The sequence below is a fragment of the Suncus etruscus genome, chromosome X, assembly GCF_024139225.1.
Source record: "Suncus etruscus isolate mSunEtr1 chromosome X, mSunEtr1.pri.cur, whole genome shotgun sequence".
NCBI classification, from domain to species: domain Eukaryota; kingdom Metazoa; phylum Chordata; class Mammalia; order Eulipotyphla; family Soricidae; genus Suncus; species Suncus etruscus.
The window spans coordinates 87,987,865-88,001,343 of NC_064868.1; the positions used below are offsets into that span (position 1 = coordinate 87,987,865).

A 13,479-nucleotide genomic window follows, 5' to 3' on the forward strand; every position below is an offset into this window, starting at 1 on the left:
AACTACTTGTAGCTTGACAGCCATTGGAGTGGCCAAGTCTACCTGGCAGGGCCCTTTCCTTGGAGTGACTACTCTGGGGAACTCTTTCTCCAAGTTTCTAGTTGGTCTGTCCTTCTGGATTGACTCAGGCAATGATCATTTCATCTGTGGGGGCAGATAATTCTTTATTACTCTCCTCTAGATGAGCCTCTAAACTTGGGCCAAGTTTATCAGAACATTAGCTTGTCATTAATGCCTCTATCAGCTGAATGGCCATGTGAGAGTTTCCTGAATGTCCTTTCAAAATATCTGAGATTATTGGGATCTTTCTGATTTCTATGGTGGACCATGGGGCACATTTTTAAACAAACCTCTTGTAGGAGTTGTGCATGGCATACATAAACCTTCAGGGGAGTTCAGCCCACCGGATGTATCCTTAGATTTTTCTGGTGGGGAGAACTGAAATGACCCCCACGGGGTTCCTCAAAAGGCCCCCTGTGGACGCCTTTTTCCGCTGCGTGGATGGTTGAGGAATTTCCGAAGAGATGCTTGGCATTACATTTTCAGTCAGTATTTGTCTATCCTTTTGTAAATCTCAGGAAAAATTGTAGCCTCTGTCAAATAATTTGGCTCAGAAATTCCAGCACCAAAGATTACTAGAGAACCCCAAAAGTTCAGACAATGTTTTTCCCTTTTTCAAATATGTCCTTGCAGCTGAAGTTTCTGGTAAACAAGGGCAGATCCTAGGCTATTGACTCGACTCAGAAAATAGGAAAATACATTTTAGGAGATTTGGTTTCTTCCTGGGCTTGACCCCCAAAACAATGGAGCCCAACTCAGGAAGATCAAGTTTCTAAATAGTTCTTACCTCCTCCTAACCCTTGTTTTGCATTTGAGGTTGGTTGTTTAAAGCTGCCCTGAGTGTTACCTTTTCTTTTGCAATTAACCTTGCCTTGTTATTGTAAACATCCTCTGCACCTGGGACTGGCTTACCCCTATAAAAACCCGTTTGGAAAGTAAACTTGTCGCACTCCTGCCAAAAGACATGTTGACCTCACATACTCTATGTGTGGTTTTATTTATTTCATATTTTTCCGTATGCCGACCTGGGCAACCCACTCTCCCTGAAGTGAATTCATCAAAATCTCACTGTCGCTGCAAGACAGAAGCCGCTTGCAGCAGAGTTGTTTTTAGCAAAGTTTGCTCTGACTTTTTTATAGTCTGCTTCACCTATCTATCACATTTTCCTGCTATCTGGGGGTGCAGCTTATAATTTATTCTCACTGTTGTTGTAAGGTTCTGAGTAAATCAAGCCACCACCAAGAAAGGCCTTGGTCATTTTATTGGGACATCAGGAAATTATTTCCTTTTCTTTTCACAAGAGTCTTCTGACCTATGTGATTTTTTGTTTTTTTTTTTTTTTTTTTGGGTCAAACCTGGCAGCACAAGGCTTACTTCTGGCTCTGAACTTGGAAATGGCTCCTGGGTGCCTCAGGGGACCATATGGGATACCGGGATTTGAACCATCATCTGTCCTGGGTTGGCTGCATGCATGCAAGACAAATATCCTACTGCTGTGCTAACTCTGACCCCTATGTGACTGTTTTGAAACAAGCTGGAATAAAGTCACCCAGTTAAAGTGTCAACAAACATCAGCAGGTACTGGACCCCTATCATCTGTCATCAAATATCATCAGATACTAGAGCCTTTCATCTGGCATCTGTGTGAAATCTACCTACAAATCTATGCTGATTTGGTTTGAAAGAGATGGGAGGAACTGGGTGATTATGAGGATTATTCCTAATTCGTTTTATATGCCAATGTTACTTTCCTTCCTTTCTAAACTTCTTCCAGGAAAAACACTAATTTAGGAAAGAGATAGGGGGTAAGGAACCACAGAGTATATGAGAATCCACACAAACTTGTCTCCAGAGGGTTTCCTTATGGGGACAATAGGTGTATTCTATGGCTGTTGACAAGAGTTATCAAACCCAGCTTTAAAACCATTTGCAGGAGCCAAGAGAGATAGCATGGAGGTAGGGCGTTTGCCCTGCATGTAGAAGGATGGTGGTTCAAATCCCAGCATCCAATGTGGTCCCCAGAGCCTGCCAAGAGCGATATCTGAGTGTGTAGCCAGGAGGAACCCCTGACCACTGCCGAATGTGAACCAAAAACAAAAACAAAACAAAACAAAAACAAACAAAAAAACCCCCAAACATTTGCAGTAGGGGCGTGATTATTTTCAGAGCAATCCTGGTGTCTTAGTTCTATTTTGGGGGGGATTTCTGTTTTGGGGCTACACCCAGGGATGCTCAGGGGTTACTTCTGGCTATACACTCAGAAATCACTCTTGGCGTGGGGGCACTGGGGATAGAACCCAGGCCCTTCCTGCCACATGCAAGGCAAAAGCTCTACTGCTGTGCAATCTTGTCGGCCCCTCTTAGTTCTCTCTTTATTTCTTTTCCTTTTAGACACAGTGGTTTGCAATATTATTACCGAAGGGGTATCATGCCTATCATTTTATCTCCTTTTCAGTACCCAGTCATCATTTCCAACTCTCATTGTTACAGTAGTCCCTTTTCTACCAAAACTGGTATTCCCCCACTTTGGGGGGGAAGCTTTATACCATAGACAGGAACAGTCTGAATTCTTATTGAGAGTCTTCCATAAGAGTTAACACTAGATTCTCTGTCACAAGATTATTTATACCCATACTTTGTTCTTTTTTTTTTTTTTTTTTTTTTTTTTGGTTTTTGAGCCACACCCGGTGATGCTCAGAGGTTACTCCTGGCTATGCGCTCAGAAGTCGCTCCAGGCTTGGGGGACCATATGGGACACCAGGGGATCGAACCGTGGTCCGTCCTAGGCTAGCGCAGGCAAGGCAGACACCTTACCTCTAGCGCCACCGCCCGGCCCCACTTTGTTCTTTTCTAAGAATACAGCTTTTCCTACTTTGTCAAGGATCTCTCTTCCCAGGGAAGGGACTGTAAGTCATGTTCCTAAAAGATAGCAAAGACTATACTTCCTGAGTTCTCACATAAAAGAGATGGTGATTTTTGTTTTTTTCCCTCCTGCACTGGCACAGTAAATATTGGGGTCATTCGAAAAAGAATTCACTTGGCCTAAGAGATATGGGATTTCTCCGTCCTTGGAGCATACTGTCATGGGATCAACTCTAGACATTGCTCAGGATCCTTTACTTTCCCGGTGGTGTTTTTTTGTTTTTTTTTCTTTCTTTTTTTTTTTCCTTTGGTGTGTGGAAGACTTCTGCTCTGTGTTTAGAGGTCTCAGTATCTGTACAGATCCTGAGGTGGGACTTATGATGAAGTCAGTCTTTGTGGTTCTAGAGGTTCTGTTACCTCAGTGTCATTTTAACCCATCTTCTGTGGTTGATGATCTTGGTCTTTGCACTGAGCCTAGGGTGGCACCTAGGATAGCGTCTTTCTTTGTGCTCCCAAAAGCCCCATTCCGTTACAATTGTCTCTGCCGGATCTTTGGAGCTGGGGATCATGATTCTTGTGCAGGTCATAGTTCAAACCCTAAACTAGGCCTTATTTATTGGTCCCAAGATGTATACAGTCTGGTCGTGAATCAAGCAGCCAGTCATCTGTAAATCCCGATCTTGGGTTTTTGTCCTACCAAAGGGAGCCAAGACTTCTGGTTTTGTCTTGTCGTTAGTTGGTAAGGTAGGCTAATCTGCTCTAAGGTCAAAATGATCGCATTTTCCCCGTTGTCAGGATATCATGTTAGAGGTGGGCCTTGTTGTTGGTCTCGTCGTATTAAGGCCGTCCTGGATGGAGTTTGTTTCCTGCAGCTGTTGTGGAGAGCTGTGCCGTTTCTATGTCGGAGATCCAGGGTTCAAGGCTGGATGAATGGTATCTAATCACCTGAGGTCTAATTTGATTCCACATGACATATTTTCAAGGCAGGAGATATCCCTATATTTTAAATAACTATGAGTTCCTATCTCTAGTAGATAAGAGCTCTCTTTTATTTTTTTTTTTAAATGTAAAATTTCCCCTTTACTTAGTGTGCCTTTGTAGGGGGAAGTGGTGCTACATTATAATGTCTGTGTATTCGTGGGTGGACTGATGGGATAACAGCCACAGGTCACCTACCAAAAAACGAAGAAAAAAAAAAGGGGGGGGGATTGAAACTGTATGTGCTCACAAATATATATGAAGGACAAACATTTAAAAAAAAAAAGCTAAATAAATAAATTAAAAAAAAAAGAAATAAAATGAGTTAGCGAAATTTTTATGGGACCAAAGTGGTGCAAAAGACTACCTTACATTTGGGGGAGGGCAGGTAAAGAGGCACAAAACCTTGGTTATTTTTTTGATATAAATATATATAGTACCTTCATTTATTATTGTTATTATTATTTTTGATTTACCAATCTATTTTGGTCGATTTCTCTGTTTGGGTGTGATTATTGAAAGTGTAGTCCCCAATTATACTTATTTTTTTTATTTTTTTTTCTCTTCCTTTCTTCTCTTTCGTTATGTGCTATGCCATGTTTCTTAATTCAAGACCATGGCGTGATTTTTGTTTGTCTGTTTTTGTTTTATTTTTTTTCTACTTGTTTGTTTGTTTGTTTTGTCTGCTCTGCGTGGTGCTTATCGAAATAGCTGGAGCCCTCACTGGATATTTGACACTTCTTTTGGTACTAGTGGAGTGTTTCACCTACTTTTTCTCCATCTCCCAGAGTGATGATGAGAGCCTTTAGAAGGACTCCGCCCATTTTCGGGGTATTAGACTCTTACCCCAGTTTATTGCTTTTTTCTCCTTCAAACAAAACCACGCAACTTGAACTAGCTAGTCCTGACTCCAGATAGAGGGGGAAATAAGGGAGGCATCAGGACCAAACAGGTGCAAGACTACTAAGTAGTGGGTTAGATACAGAGGGGACCACATATTCTAGCCGCCCTGGGGTGAGGGAAAAGGAAAAGGGAGGTAGGATAGAAACGGAGGCGTAGGGATGACAATTTGGCGATGGGAATCCCCCCTGATTTTATGTAAATATGTACCTAAAATATTATTGTCAACAATATGTAAGCCATTATGATCAAAATAAAAATTTATATTAAAAAAATTATATCTTTGCATCTATTAAAAAAAAAAAGAGATGGTGATATCCTATCTTGGGTCATTCATCTATTTCAGTCATCACAATCTCAGTTGGAGCAAGGCCACACAGGATGCTCAATACAGAACAGGATACTTTGGTATCTTGTCAAATGTCAGATTTCTTATCTATCAAACCAAGGCTCCATGGTTGATGGGAATGGCCCCAGATGGGGCCTAGCACATCCTTGGGTCCCCTCAGAAAAAGGGAGTCTTTCCTCATCTAAGAGGGACTGGCTTGAAAGGACTCTTCTCTGAGACTGCCAGCCAAGCACTCCATTCATAGAGGGTAGGGCAGTCCCTCTGTATAGCATCCCATCACAGCTTCTCCAAGGGTGCATATTTGTGCCTGCCCACACCTTTTCTCTCGTCTGGGTCAGCACTTTCTCATCGGGGTGACACTCTGTTTCAACATCACTTTCAACATCACTTTCAGATAATTACTTACCCTTTTTAATTGGAAGCTCATGCTCTTTTAGGCTTCCAGAATATATATTATACTTTTCTCACATGTTTTCCCACATACATTGATTTTTTTTTATTAAACTCCTTGAGTTCCAGTGAACATTAAAAGTCAAAGTGCCCACAGCATGTCAGGAAGGAGGTGGCCGCAGTGTGTCCTGGCCAGCACTAGGGCTTTCTGAGTGTTAATATCCCTCACCCACCTCCTCCCTTCCTTTGGTTGCCATGACGCCGATGTACCAGGTGAAGCCCTGTCACGAAGGCTAAAAAGCTCTCCCTGTCAATCTTCCCACCTGAATGTACCGGCTTCCCAATCTGCACAGCGAGTTCTACAGTTCAGTGGCCAGCTCGGGCCACACGTGAAGGCCAAGCCTCCCACGTCACTTCAAGCACTAGAGACTCACCAGGATGACATCTTAAGGCACCTTTCCAAGCTGAAAGCCATTGTGGATGGTATCTCCAAGATGATTCACACACTGGATGCCGACCTGGACATGAGCAGCAGCATCCAAGCCAAGGATCCCATTCAAACGTCCACCAGTACATTTGAATTAAGTTCAGTTCTCGGAAAGGATTATGGAGCACTGAAAGACATCGTGATCAACGCCAACCCCACATTGCCATCACTGTCTCTGTTGGTGCTACACCAGCTGCTATGCAAAGGCTTCTGGGTCTTGTCCACAGTGCACACACATTGAGCTGTGTGCAGCATTCCTGCAAAACTGCTGCACTGGAGCAGCCCCAACAGCAGAGCCACGAGTACCAACTGGCTTTCACACTGATCTGGAAGAATGTGAGCCAAAGATGCAGATGAAGTTCAGTGTCCAAACCATGTGTCCCATTGAAGGAGTGGCAACATTGCACACTTCCTGTTCTCTCTGTTGGAACTGCAGCACAGCTCCGTGTCACTGAGCCTCATCAACAGCTGGGTTGACGTGACCATCTTCCAGCTCAAGGAGGATGGCAGCAAGAAGAAGTCTGCGGTGCTCCCTTCCATGAACTCCACGCTCAGCAAGCACCCATGGCTGGTGGACAATGAGCTGACGGTGGCTGATGTGGTGCTATGGTCAGTGCTCTAGCAGACGGGCAGCTGCAACACTGCTTTGCCTGCCAACGTGCAGAAGTGGGTGTGGGTCTGTGAGAACCTGGCTCCCTTCAGCACTGTCCTTCGGCTGCTGAGCTGAACTGCCATGGTATGCCCGGGGCTCAGGCCTAAGAAAGCTGTTCATATCTATCTGTTGTAGCAGAGGACTTGGGCAACCATCAACCCTGTCTTAATATCGGCCAGTGGTCAAAAGCTTCATGTGATGGTGAAAAAAGTCAAAGAACATTTTTCTAGTAGTCTTTTTTGAAATGAATCTTACTCTTTTTCCATTTGGTCTCTAATTGAGACATCAGGCCAGTCAAGCTTTTCACATTCCAAGGTCAGTTAGACTTTCTATTGTGTTGCTGTAAGATAAGTGCTTTTTAATATTATTTCCTACCAATATTTAGAGTTTTGTAGAAACTGTTGTTCTATTAAGTCATGTTTAATATATAATAATATATATGATATATATAATATATATAATAATAATATAAAGTATTATATACATTTTGAGTTCATATTCTCAAAGTAATAGAATTCTAAGAAAAAGCATTTCAGAGCTGGAGCAATAATACAGCACTTAGGAGACTAACTGCATACTGCTTTGCCTTGCACACTGCTGACCAACTTTCAAGCCCCAGCATCACATATGGTTCCCTGAGCCCCACCAGGATTAAGTTCTGAGATCAGAGCTAGGAACAATCTCTAAGCATCACCAGGTATATTTCAAAAAGAGCCAAAAAACAAAATAAAACAAGCAAACCTCCTTAGAATACCTAAGAATAATAATTTGGAGAAACTGAATGAAAACCCTGAGATTGGCTGAATTTTGTTTGAAGGTCAAATATTCCTTTCATTGGTTTCCTTAATGTTCTATCTTCTTTAAAATTTTCAGTTCAGATACAACCAGTTCTACTCTGAGTCATAAATCTAACAAAATAGTTTTTTAATAAAACTTTAATAATGTACAGCAGAAATTGGAAAGGCTCATTCTTACATTAAAACAAAAGATTTCCTATATTACACGTATTACATTTGAATACTGTAGAGGTAAAGTGTCTAAGTGGCTATTTTACAGTCCTTTCTAATAAAATGTATAAAAACAAACAAAAGTAGCAAGAATGCCTTTCAGGGGCCTTCATGGCAACAGCAGAACAGGCTTGGCCTTGGTCTGTGAATCCAGATACATAGCGATGGCAGCCCTATGGATCAGGGGTAGCTTCAGTGGACCCAAAAACCCAGCTCTTAAGTTTTTTTTCTTCCCAGCTCTCAACTCCTAACTCTGGATGTTAAAAGTCTGGAAGGGACAGTTTCCCAAGGAACCGCCCAGTTTCCCCAGAGGGGGAGGAGCCAGATGTGCAGGGGTGGGATGGGGGCAGATCAGGAGTGCTGCCTGGTGACTGGGTTTGTGACTAGGGTCTCTGCCTGGAGGAGTGTTGGCAGCTGCCAGAGACTGGTTGTGATCACGGCAGGAGTCTAAATTAATTACTACCAGGCAGGTTCTGCAGCAGGTCAGAGTATGGGGGGGTCTGTAGTAGGCTGGAAGCTACCCCCAATGACAAATTGATATTCACGGGAAATTAGTGGCCATTAAGTTGGCCTAAAGGGCTAAGGAAAGGTCTCCTTTAATGAAGAAAGTGAGACATCAGGAAATAAATAGGGGGGTGGGAGCTGTAGGAGACAGTGAGGGCAGGAGGCTCTAGCCTGCCTCTAAGCTTTGGCAGACTTGCTGGGCCAGAAGCAGGCATTTGTGGAGGCTGCAGAAGTGTCTACCTCCTCTGGGAACAGGAAGGGGGCTCAGAATAAATGCAGTGATTGGGGGGAAGATCTCACTATCCACTGTTGGTCACTCATGTTAAGGTGGGCATTCTTGTTTCTCAGTGGTCCTAGATTAGAGCTATGGTCCTAGCTCAAGGGGCTCTCAGAACCCACCAGGAAAACTAGTGTCTGGACAGAAGTCTGTGTTCTTGATGTTGCTCCCTCTCCTGAGGCAGTTCTGTTCACAGACATGCTCGCCAATGCTTCAGAAGGTGCCTGGCACTCAACCAACATCTGAGAATAAATATCTGCAGGAGGTTAACCAGCTGGATAGTGCACAAATGGCTACTCAGAGCCTTAAGCACAAGTTCATAAAGCCCCAGGGCGGGACGGGGGGGGGGGGGACATGAGCAGCCCCTATGAGGAGGGACTCTCAAAGAGGAACAGGCTCAGGAACAAGAAGATTTCCAGTGTGATTGAGCTATGTGTATTTCAACAAGATTTCTGTGGTTGTTTCTGTGTGACTTCTTTAAAAACAAATAGATTGAGAGGTAATAATCATATAGAGATGGTTTTCCTTTTATAAAAACAACACTAAAAAGTTAAAATCCAGACTCTGAATAAATTTTAAAAAATGAAACCACTCAAGTTAAAGTTATGGCTGCAAAGTTATATATCTAAGATATGCTGACCACACCTGCACTGTGCTTCATGAAATACTCTTCCCAGGGGAGCTGGGTGCAGATGAGCCAGTCCCTACAGAGGGGCGCTGGAGTGATGTCAGCCTCACACCTTCCTCTACTGTGATCAGCTAATCCAGTAAAAGACCCATGCGGATGCCTCCCCCCATCCCGCCCCACCCCAGCCTTCCCCTTTCCCACCCGAAACCCACCACCACCGAAAATATACACTGATGATTCCAGAATTTGGGATATGAAAGACAGATGTGACATTCCAACTGGAGTCCCAAGATCTGGGCTTCAAATCCCTTGGACCTTCCTTGCTGCTGTGGAGGACGGTGCCCTTGGGGCGGCTCATTTACCCACTGCCACTGACCACAAGACTCAAGGCAGCTGCCGAGATTCCTGCCTCGTCTTTCTCACCTCTCTTCCTCCTAAGGGACCCAAAGCAAAGCCTTGGCTGCAGTGGCCAACTGGGCCAACTTCGGTTCCACTCCGAGATGGAGGGGAGCTGCATGAACACAGGGCAGGGGGCTGGGTAGCCTGCTGGAAAGGGAGTACCACCGTGGCATGGGGCTGGGGTGGGCCCCTGAGGAGGGCTTTGGACCACACAGACACTGCTCACTTTTGACCAGAGGCACCAACATGTACAGACGGCACACCCCCACCCTGTACATGCACAGGAAGCTCAAGTAGGTTAAATGCACACCAAAAGACACACACACGCGCACACACACATGAAAGGAAGGGCACGGAGCAGGCACAACTGCAACGCACCTCAACACGTGGCCTGACAGAAGGCGCCAACTATCCCCAGGGCAGTCCCTCCAGATGTCTGTCTGAGGTTGGAGCAGGGGCACAGCTGCCTAGAGATGGTCTGTCTGCCTGGGTCCTCAGTGTGCTGGATTGGTCCCTGGAGGAAAAACCTCAGAGCTGCTTAGCACTGGTGACACCTGGTTTCTCTGGGCCTCCGGGCTGCCATCACCATCGCCATGCTTGGTTAGGTGCCAGATGCGCCAGGTTCTGCGGAACTCCCCACTCCAACCAGTTCAAGTCATGGCATTGAATTCTTTACACCATTGGCTCTCAGAGTCTCCATGCCTTTAGGAGGTAAATAGAAAAGGTGTCTGTGTCACAAACCCAACGTGGGAGTGAGTGAGTGTCCCAGACTCTGTCCTTCTTGCAGGCCAGGGTTCCTGGCCAGAGGGCTGGGCAGAAACGAGAGGTAGGCCTCCATCATACTGTTCTCCAAGAAAAAACACATTGACTCTATGATATTAACACCTATATTTGTTAAAGTACTTATTGCAATAGTTATATAAAAATACTTGTTTTCTTTCCATATAGACTTTTTTATTTTTGTTTTTTTTTGGGGGGGTGTCACACCAGGCAGCACTCAGGAGCTACTCCTGGCTCTGTGCTCAGAAATCACCCCTGGCAGGTTCAGGGGACCATGTGGGATGCCGGGATTCGAAAGACAGTTCTTCTGCATGCAAGGCAAACGCCCTTCTGCTATGCTATCTCTCTGGCCCCATATAGACTTATTACTTGTAATAAGACTTGCAATTATTACTAGTAATAAGAAAACACAACATAGAAACAAACCCAAATTGTGTGCTATATACACAATGGAATACTATCCAGCTTTAAAAAGGGGAAATCATTCAATTTGCTGCTCCATGGAGGGAAATAAAAGAGATCACACTGAGTAAAGTCAGTCAGAAGAAAGGGATTGAAACAGGATAATCTCTCCTACTTGGGACTCAGAGGTGCACAGAGAGGCAGCAACAAAGGGCCAAAGGCAACACAATAAGAAAACTGATCCACAATACTTAAGAGATAGTTTGCAGAGTGAGGGGTAGGTTGAAAGAGAGGAACATTGGGATCTTTGGGGTAGGGAGTTGGGACATTGCTGATAGGTCCATGTGGTGCTGGAAATACACAGGAAACCATTATTAACAGTATTTTAAACCACTATATATACATATATATAATTATAAAAAAAGTAAGTGTGAAGGCCAAAGGAAATGAGAGTCTAGGACTAATTTTAAGTTTTAAATAAAGTTAGGCAACAAACTCATCAGATAATTATTTTGCGAAGGTTCCATGAGCCATAGAGTAGAGAACATTCTGGCTAGGGTCCAGTCACAATATTCACATAATTTAGAGATATGATGCTGCTTGATATACTACACTCACCACAAAAGTGCCAACATTCCTTCACAAAATCCATAAGACCTTTTGGCCATTTGTATGTCTTCTTTATCAAAGTGTCTGTCCATTTCTTCTCCCCATTTTTTGATGGGATTAGATGTTTTTTTCTTGTAGAGTTCTGTCAGTGCCCTGTATATTTTGGATATTAGCCCCTTATCTGACGGGTATTGGGTGAATAGTTCCTCCCAATCAGTGGGCGGCTCTTGTAACCTGGGCACTATTTCCTTCGAGGTGCAGAAGCTTCTCAGCTTAATATATTCCCATCTGTTAATCTCTGTTTACACTTGCTTGGAGATTGCAGTTTCCTCCTTGAAGATGCCATTAGAAATGGCCAAAAGGCACATGAAAAAAATGCTCCACATCGCTAATCATTAGGGAAATGCAAATCAAAACAGCTATGAGGTACCACCTCACACAACAGAGATTGGCACACATCACAAACAATGAGAACAAGCAGTGTTGGCGGGGATGTAGAGAGAAAGGAACACTTATCCACTGCTGTGGGAATGCCATCTAATTCAACCTTTATGGAAAGCGATATGGAGATTCCTCCAAAAACTGGAAATTGAGCTCCCATACAATCCAGCTATACCACTCCTAGGAATATACCCTAGGAACACAAAAATACAATCAAAAATCCCTTCTTTACACCTATTTTTATTGCAGCACTATTTACCATAGCAATACTCTGGAAACAACCAAAATGCCCTTCAGCAGATAAATGCAGCCATCAGGAGAGATGAAGTCATGAAATTCTCCTATACATGGATGTACATGGAATCTATTATGCTGAGTGAAATAAGTCAGAGAGAAAGACGCAGAATGGTCTCACTCATCTATGGGTTTTAAGAAAAATGAAATACATTTCTCAATTCTCAGAGACAAAAGAGAGGAGGGCTGGATGTTACAGCCCACCTCATGAACCTCATCACAAAGAGTGATGAGTTTAGTTAGAGAAATAACTACATTTCGAACTATCCTAACAATGAGAATGTATGGGGAAATAGAGAGCCTGTCTAGAGTACAAGTGGGGGCGGGGAGGGGAGGAGGGATATTTGGGACATTCGTGGTGGGAATGTTGCACTGGTGATGAGGGGTGTCATCTTATATGACTGAAACCAAACCACAATCATGTTTATAACCAAGGTGTTTAAATAAAAATAGTATAAAAAAGAAAAAAAAGAATTAGGGAACTACAGGAATAAAAAAAATCCATAGGACCTGTCCTGTCCATTCAATCTATCTGGTAACTTGTAGTCAGAGATGAAAATGTTTGTTTTCATTGGACATTTATTCTTACCTTAACCGGTTTCTTTATAATTTTCTTGGGGGCACAGCTGGCTGTGATCAGGACTTAGTACTGGCTCTGAGCCCATACATTACTCCTTGCAGGGCTTATGGGGGACTCTTTGTGGTACCAGAATTGAAACTGTGTTGGCACTTGCCCTGCAAGTGCTGTACTACTGCTCTGGGCTCTTTATACTTTTAATGTCTGTCATTTAACATGATACTCTCTAGAAACCTCCATAAAATGCATGCTTTTACCCTTTCTTTTTTTTTTTTTTTTGGTTTTTGGGCCACACCCGGCAGTGCTCAGGGGTTACTCCTGGCTGTCTGCTCAGAAATAGCTCCTGGCAGGCACGGGGGACCATATGGGACACCGGGATTCGAACCAACCACCTTTTGGTCCTGGATCGGCTGCTTGCAAGGCAAATGCCGCTGTGCTATCTCTCCGGGCCCGCTTTTACCCTTTCTTAAAGTTAACCAGTAGTCCACTGTGTGTATATATATCATCACTTCTATACACTTTCACCTATCCTTGGACATTTGGGTTATTTTCACATCTTGGCTGTTGTAAATAGTGCTTTAATGAACATAAGTGTATCGTATATATCTTTTTCATTTATAGATATCTACTAGAGGATTAGTGTGAATTATGGTGCAATGCATATTTATATCAAACATCATGTTGTACATTTAAAAATCTTAGAATTTTATTTATCAATTCTATATCAACAAATCTGGAAATATTATTGGCCTATTGAAGGCATAGTAATAATACAACTAGATGAAAATATACTGTAAGTTTGCAGTAATTTCTTTTTTTAAATGTTTTATTAAGCACCATGATTACACACATGATTATAGTTGGGTTTTGGTCACAAACAGAA

General features: G+C 43.3%; 1 pseudogene; it reads left to right on the plus strand.

The window, feature by feature from the left end:
* Window positions 1–5,794: 5,794 nt before the first annotated feature.
* Window positions 5,795–6,753, plus strand: LOC125998936 (aminoacyl tRNA synthase complex-interacting multifunctional protein 2-like; annotated as a pseudogene).
* Window positions 6,754–13,479: the final 6,726 nt, after the last annotated feature.